The sequence below is a fragment of the Oncorhynchus keta genome, unplaced genomic scaffold (assembly GCF_023373465.1).
Source record: "Oncorhynchus keta strain PuntledgeMale-10-30-2019 unplaced genomic scaffold, Oket_V2 Un_contig_17534_pilon_pilon, whole genome shotgun sequence".
NCBI lineage: Eukaryota > Metazoa > Chordata > Actinopteri > Salmoniformes > Salmonidae > Oncorhynchus > Oncorhynchus keta.
Genome location: NW_026280473.1, coordinates 193,387 through 200,865, shown reverse-complemented (window position 1 = coordinate 200,865; position 7,479 = coordinate 193,387). Strand labels below are relative to the sequence as shown.

General features: G+C 46.1%; 1 long non-coding RNA gene across 15 annotated transcripts; it reads left to right on the top strand.

Annotated features, from left to right (window-relative positions):
* The first annotated feature begins 1,468 nt into the window (after positions 1-1,468).
* Positions 1,469-3,144, top strand: LOC127919797 (uncharacterized). Of its 15 annotated transcripts, XR_008104060.1 has the most exons (6): positions 1,469-1,527; positions 1,562-1,746; positions 1,822-2,114; positions 2,223-2,333; positions 2,406-2,590; positions 2,664-2,813. It is a non-coding gene; the product is annotated as an uncharacterized LOC127919797 (long non-coding RNA). The 15 variants fall into 15 exon arrangements; XR_008104054.1 differs by lacking the exon at positions 2,664-2,813 and adding an exon at positions 3,080-3,144 and having other exon boundaries at positions 1,507-1,746; XR_008104059.1 differs by lacking the exon at positions 2,664-2,813 and adding an exon at positions 3,080-3,138 and having other exon boundaries at positions 1,507-1,746; positions 2,406-2,516.
* The last annotated feature ends 4,335 nt before the right edge of the window (positions 3,145-7,479 follow it).

Here is a 7,479-nt window from a genome sequence, read left to right as displayed (position 1 = left end):
ATGTAAATGTAAACTGTAAATGCATGGATTTGGTGCACTTTGAGATTAGAACATTGAGAGATTAGATATTTTTCAGGTAACTTGTACCTGCCACAGCAGACACTGCCAGTACTAAATAACAGTAGCTACTGTGGGTCTCTCTACTTTGAAACACAAGTCTACAGTGTATTGCCAAGAAAACTCCATACCTCAACAACTTCAAACACACTCTGACCTGTCTAACGAGACAAACTGATGAAAGAATCCCACAGTCCCCAAACACACTCTGACCTGTCTAACGAGACAAACTGATGAAAGAATCCCACAGTCCCCAAACACACTCTGACCTGTCTAACGAGACAAACTGATGAAAGAATCCCACAGTCCCCAAACACACTCTGACCTGTCTAACGAGACAAACTGATGAAAGAATCCCACAGTCCCCAAACACACTCTGACCTGTCTAACGAGACAAACTGATGAAAGAATCCCACAGTCCCCAAACACACTCTGACCTGTCTAACGAGACAAACTGATGAAAGAATCCCACAGTCCCCAAACACACTCTGACCTGTCTAACGAGACAAACTGATGAAAGAATCCCACAGTCCCCAAACACACTCTGACCTGTCTAACGAGACAAACTGATGAAAGAATCCCACAGTCCCCAAACACACTCTGACCTGTCTAACGAGACAAACTGATGAAAGAATCCCACAGTCCCCAAACACACTCTGACCTGTCTAACGAGACAAACTGATGAAAGAATCCCACAGTCCCCAAACACACTCTGACCTGTCTAACGAGACAAACTGATGAAAGAATCCCACAGTCCCCAAACACACTCTGACCTGTCTAACGAGACAAACTGATGAAAGAATCCCACAGTCCCCAAACACACTCTGACCTGTCTAACGAGACAAACTTGATGAAAGAATCCCACAGTCCCCAAACACTCCTCTCTCTCTCACATACAGTACCAGTCACAAGTGTGGACCACATTCAAGGGGTTTTTCTTATTTTTACTATTTTCTACATTGTAGAATAACAATGAAAGACATCAAAACTATGAAATAACACATATGGAATCATGTAGTAACCAAAAAAGTGTTAAGTCCTCCTCTGTCCCTTAGTCTTCTATGCATTACTGTGTGTACATGTGATTTTGGGAGACCCTTCTGGCAAAGTAGTATTTTATAGATTAGAACACAATATCCCAGAATCCCCAGCTCTCATTGTTGGTCCCTGCTGAGACTTTGTGGCAACTAGTGACAACCCAACAGAGTCGGGATGTTTGAGACATGATAAGATTGAAATGATTCAATTACATTTTTTTGCAACAATGTCTCCAGAACAGGTACAAAAAAATATTACACACTGCATAATTTCATTTTAGATTGTGATATAAAAAATCACCTTGTCAGCAATGTCAAATGAAATAGCTACATAGCTGATGATAGCTGCAGTGAATTATTCTAAAGTCATGGTGAGTAGAGACATCATGTCAATAGGTACCAGTCATGGTGAGTAGAGACCTCATGTCAATAGGTACCAGTCATGGTGAGTAGAGACATGTCAATAGGTACCAGTCATGGTGAGTAGAGACATCATGTCAATAGGTACCAGTCATGGTGAGTAGAGACATCATGTCAATAGGTACCAGTCATGGTGAGTAGAGACATCATGTCAATAGGTACCAGTCATGGTGAGTAGAGACATCATGTCAATAGGTACCAGTCATGGTGAGTAGAGACATCATGTCAATAGGTACCAGTCATGGTGAGAGTAGAGACATCATGTCAATAGGTACCAGTCATGGTAGTAGAGACATCATGTCAATAGGTACCAGTCATGGTGAGTAGAGACATCATGTCAATAGGTACCAGTCATGGTGAGTAGAGACATCATGTCAATAGGTACCAGTCATGGTGAGTAGAGACATCATGCCAATAGGTACCAGTCATGGTGAGTAGAGACATCATGTCAATAGGTACCAGTCATGGTGAGTAGAGACATGTCAATAGGTACCAGTCATGGTGAGTAGAGACATCATGTCAATAGGTACCAGTCATGGTGAGTAGAGACATCATGTCAATAGGTACCAGTCATGGTGAGTAGAGACATCATGTCAATAGGTACCAGTCATGGTGAGTAGAGACATCATGTCAATAGGAACCAGTCATGGTGAGTAGAGACATCATGTCAATAGGTACCAGTCATGAGTAGAGACATCATGTCAATAGGTACCAGTCATGGTGAGTAGAGACCTCATGTCAATAGGTACCAGTCATGGTGAGTAGAGACATCATGTCAATAGGTACCAGTCATGGTGAGTAGAGACATCATGTCAATAGGTACCAGTCATGGTGAGTAGAACATCATGTCAATAGGTACCAGTCATGGTGAGTAGGACATCATGTCAATAGGTACCAGTCATGGTGAGTAGAGACATCATGTCAATAGGTACCAGTCATGGTGAGTAGAGACATCATGTCAATAGGTACCAGTCATGGTGAGTAGAGACCTCATGTCAATAGGTACCAGTCATGGTGAGTAGAGACATCATGTCAATAGGTACCAGTCATGGTGAGTAGAGACATCATGTCAATAGGTACCAGTGGTGGTGAGTAGAACATCATGTCAATAGGTACCAGTCATGGTGAGTAGAGACATCATGTCAATAGGTACCAGTCATGGTGAGTAGAGACATCATGTCAATAGGTACCAGTCATGGTGAGTAGAGACATCATGTCAATAGGTACCAGTCATGGTGAGTAGAGACATCATGCCAATAGGTACCAGTCATGGTGAGTAGAGACATCATGTCAATAGGTACCAGTCATGGTGAGTAGAGGGGATCATGTATCAATAGGTACCAGTCATGGTGAGTAGAGACATCATGTCAATAGGTACCAGTCATGGTGAGTAGAGACATCAAGGTCAATAGGTACCAGTCATGGTGAGTAGAGACATCATGTCAGCCATAGGTACTGCCAGTCATGGTGAGTAGAGACATCATGTCAATAGGTACCAGTCATGGTGAGTAGAGACATCATGTCAGGTACCAGTCATGGTGAGTAGAGAGACATCATGTCAATAGGTACCAGTCATGGTGAGTAGAGACCTCATGTCAGGTTTAAATGTATTATTGTCATAATGCATATTTATGTCATATCATGCCATACATAATCATATCATCCTGTCAATTCATATCTGACATTAAGATACTCTACAGAAACTTTATTGAGGTTGTATCTTACAGACTGAATGGCTAGTGGTTAGTTTGGTGATACAACTTCAGAGTTTCTGTAGAGTATCACTAAATAACCACTAGCTATTCAGTCATGGTGAGTGATGTCTAATGGCACATTTTTAGAGTACAATTACATGATGCATGTAGGGGGGCTTTTATTTTGAAAAAAACTTGTCCTCAATGGGAGCAGCAGGTAAAACCAGCAGCAGGCTCGACTATATCTCAATTCATCATTCCCCAATTCCTCTTTCTCTTCGTCTCCTCCTCAAAATGGAGAACAAAGTCAGAGGAGGGACCTCGAACTTCTCTGGTCCTTCTGTAGCTCAGTTGGTAGAGCAGTTGGTAGAGGTAAGTCGCTTTGATGGAAAGCGTTTGCTAAATGGCATATATTATTATTATTATTACAGTTGAGAGGAGAGGAGCGAGGAATCACAGAAAGACAGCTTAATCTCCCGCCTAGACGGTAGTCTCTTTCAATGTTTCCCGGGACCACCCATACGTAGAATGTATGCAACACCTCATGTGCACCTGTAAGTGGTGAACTTTATCACAGACAGTACAAGGGTACGTCTCTCTAAATGGCATCTGATACTTATTAGATTGGGCGAAACTTTTCGCATATGGCGAGAGGGTTTCTTTCTCCCGAGTGGGTGACTCTTTAGATCCCCGGGCCCCGTAGGAACATTCACCCGCAGTATGAGCAGCAGTACTCTTTCCAGGCTCTGTAGTGCATCACCTCAACCTAGGTCAGGGAAACTCTTCCCGCACTGGGCATGTTTCTGCCATGTGTATCCTCTTGTGTTTCTTCAGGCTTTCGCTTTGGGTTGGCCGCACAAGAGCACCCCTTTCAGTATGTGGCCAAGGAGGTTTTCAGGGAAGCTACAGACAGTACGGCTTCTCCCCTGTATGGGAACCTCCTTGGAGGGTGTAGAAGTGGGTGAACGTCTCCGCATTGGTCACAAAGGTACGGTTTCTTGTTATTGTGCGGCCCTCCTTGTATCCAACAGGTTGCCAGTACAACTTGGAGCAGTGGTACGGTTTCTCTTTATGGTGCGCTGGTGAGTCTTTAGGTCCTGCAGCAGAGTGAAGGTCTTCCCACATGGTTGGCAGATGTGCTTTCTTCTCTCCTGTGTGGATCGCAGACAAAGTCTCGGCCGAGCTTCTCCTCGCAGACAGAGCACTGGTGGGGTTTTTCTGTGCTGGCGCCTCTCCTGTTTCAATGACAACATTACAAGACAGAGAGGATAAAATTAATTGATCACCGTAGCAGAAACAAAGCGTTTCTTACTGGAAAGATCTGGTAGACCATCCCTGTTTCTGCCTGTTTGCTTCAGTGTGGTTTCCTAGTAAACATGACACGGGTGTGTGGGTCTCTCCTTTGTGGATCACCTGGTGTCTCTTCAGGTCCTGGTATCGCAGGAAACACTTCCCACAGACGGAGCACTGGTGGGGTTTCTTTCCACTGTGCGTCATTGTGTGTGTCTTCAGGCTGCTGGCTGCAAACTCTTCCCGCACTGGGAGCAGAAATATGGCTTCAGCTCCTGGTCAGGATCCCCTGGACTGTCAGGGTCAGGAGCTGGTGCCCTCTCCTGTTTCAATGACACCATTAGAAGGGTTTAACACAGGAGGAAAAAAATGATAAGGATAACGGAACTCCAACCTGGTGTTCCTCTCACCTTTATGGGTCACCAGGTGTCTTTTAAGGTCGTTCGAAGGAAGGCCCTGCACACAGAGCACTGGTGGGCTTTCTCCGCTGTGGATCAGTGTGCCTTAAGCCTGAAGGCTGCGGTGAACCTCTTACACAGAGCAGGGGAACGGCCTTCCGGATCTGCTTCCCTGGACTGTCTGGCGTCAGAGTTGTTGCCCTTCAATGACAACATTTACAGGGTTAAAATGCTGCACTATCAATTAAATGACAGTTTATTACAGACTAATACACATATAAATACCCAGCTAATTCATGGAAAGAAGCACTGGTGTGGATATGTTTATGTTTCTTCAAGTCACCTGTGTTCCAGCAGAGATCCTCAGTCCTTGTTCATTACTGCAAAGTACTGTTGCAAAATGTTTTGCAAACGGAAAACAAGTGTATTATTATTGGATAGTCCCTCCCACTTCGGGCCCATTTGTTTCTGTTTGGTTCCTAATGAATATGACCCAAGTGTGTGAGCATAGACTTCAGGGGTGTATTCACTAGGAACAAAATGGAAGCAAACAGAACAAAATGAAGAAGGAACCTACCTGAATTTGTCCAATAGAATTTTTGCACAAAAAATGTTTCCCTTTCCATTGCAAAACGTTTTGCGACAGTGAATCAGTGTGTTTGCGTCTCTCACACCTTTGTGTATCTCCAGGCGCCTCCTCTCACCTTTGTGTCTCTCTCTCACCTTTGTATCTCCCAGTGTCTCTCTCTCACCCTTGTATCTCCCGGTGTCTCTCTCTCTCTCTCACCTTTGTGTATCTCCCGCGTCTCCCTCTCACCTTTGTCTCCTCTCACCTTTGTGTCTCTCTCACCTTTGTATCTCTCGCTCTCACCTTTGTGTATCTCCTGGCGTCTCGCTCTCACCTTTGTGTATCTCCTGGCGTCTCGCTCTCACACTTTGTGTATCTCCCAGAGCTCTCTCACCTTTGTGATCTCCCGGCGTCTCTTCTGTTTGTGGATCTCTCGCCTCTCTCTCACCTTTGTGGATCTCCCGTGTCTCTCAATCACCTTTTGTGTATCTCCCGGGTTCTCTCTCACCTTTGTGGATCTCCCGGGTGTCTCTCTCACCTTTGTGGATCTCCCGGTGTCTCTCTCTCACCTTTGTGGATCTCCCAGTGTCTCTCACCTTTGTGTATCTCTCTCACCTTTGTATCTCTCTCTCACCCTTGTATCTCCCGGCGTCTCCCTCTCACCTTTGTGTCTCTCTCTCTCACCTTTCTGCTGTGTATCTCCTGGCGTCTGCTTCACCTTTGTGTATCTCCTGGCGTCTCGCTCTCACCTTTGTGTATCTCCTGGCGTCTCGCTCTCACCTTGTGTATCTCCTGGCGTCTCGCTCTCACCTTTGTGGTCTCCTGTCTCGCTCACCTTGTGTGTATCTCCTGGCGTCTCGCTCTCACCTTGTGTATCTCCTGGTGCTCTCTTCAGGTCCTGGTATCTCTCGCTCTCACCTTTGTGTATCTCCTGGCGTCTCGCTCTCTCACACCTTTGTGGATCTCCCGGCGTCTCACTCTCTCACCTTTGTGTATCTCCTGGTGTCTCTTTCACCTTTGTGTATCTCCCCGGTGTCTCTCTCACATTTGTGGATCTCCTGGTGTCTCTCTCACCTTTGTGGATCTCCTTTGTGTCTCTTGCTCTACCTTTGTATCTCCCGGTGTCTTCTCTCACCCTTGTATCTCTCGCTCTCACCTTTGTGTATCTCCTGGCATCTCTCTCTCAGACCTTTGTGATCTCCCGGTGTCTCTCTTGCACCTTTGTGTATCTCCGGGTCTCTCTCACCTTTGTGGATCTCCTGGTGTCTCTCTCACCTTTGTGGATCTCCCCCGTGTCTCTCACCTTGTGGATCTCCCGGTGTTCTCTCACCTTTGTGGATCTCCCGGTGTCTCTCTCACCTTTGTGGATCTCCCGGTGTCTCTCTCACCTTTGTGTATCTCCCGGTGTCTCTCTCACCTTTGTGTATCTCCTGAGTCTCTCTCTCACCTTTGTGGATCTCCCGGTGTCTCTCTCTCACCTTTGTGGATCTCCCGGTGTCTCTCTCTCACCTTTGTGGATCTCCCGTGTCTCTCTCTCACCTTTGTGGATCTCCCGGTGTCTCTCTCTCACCTTTGTGGGTCTCTCTCTCACCTTGTGTATCTCCCCCGTGTCTCCTCTCACCTTGTGTATCTCCCGGTGTCTCTCTCTCACCTTTGTGTATCTCCTGGTGTCTTTCTCACCTTTGTATCTCCCGGTGTCTCTCACCTTTGTGTATCTCCTGGTGTCTCTCTCTCACCTTTGTGTATCTCCTGGTGTCTCCTCACCTTTGTGGATCTCCTGGTGTCTCTCTCACCTTTGTGGATCTCCTGGTGTCTCTCTCACCTTTGTGTATCTCCTGGTGTCTCTCTCACTTTATGTATCTCCCGGTGTCTCTCTCACCTTTATGTATCTCCCGGTGTCTCTCTCTCACCTTTGTGTATCTCCTGGTGTCTCTCTCACCTTTGTGTATCTCCCGGTGTCTCTCTCACCTTTGTGTATCTCCGTGTCTCTCTCACCTTTGTGTATCTCCCGGTGT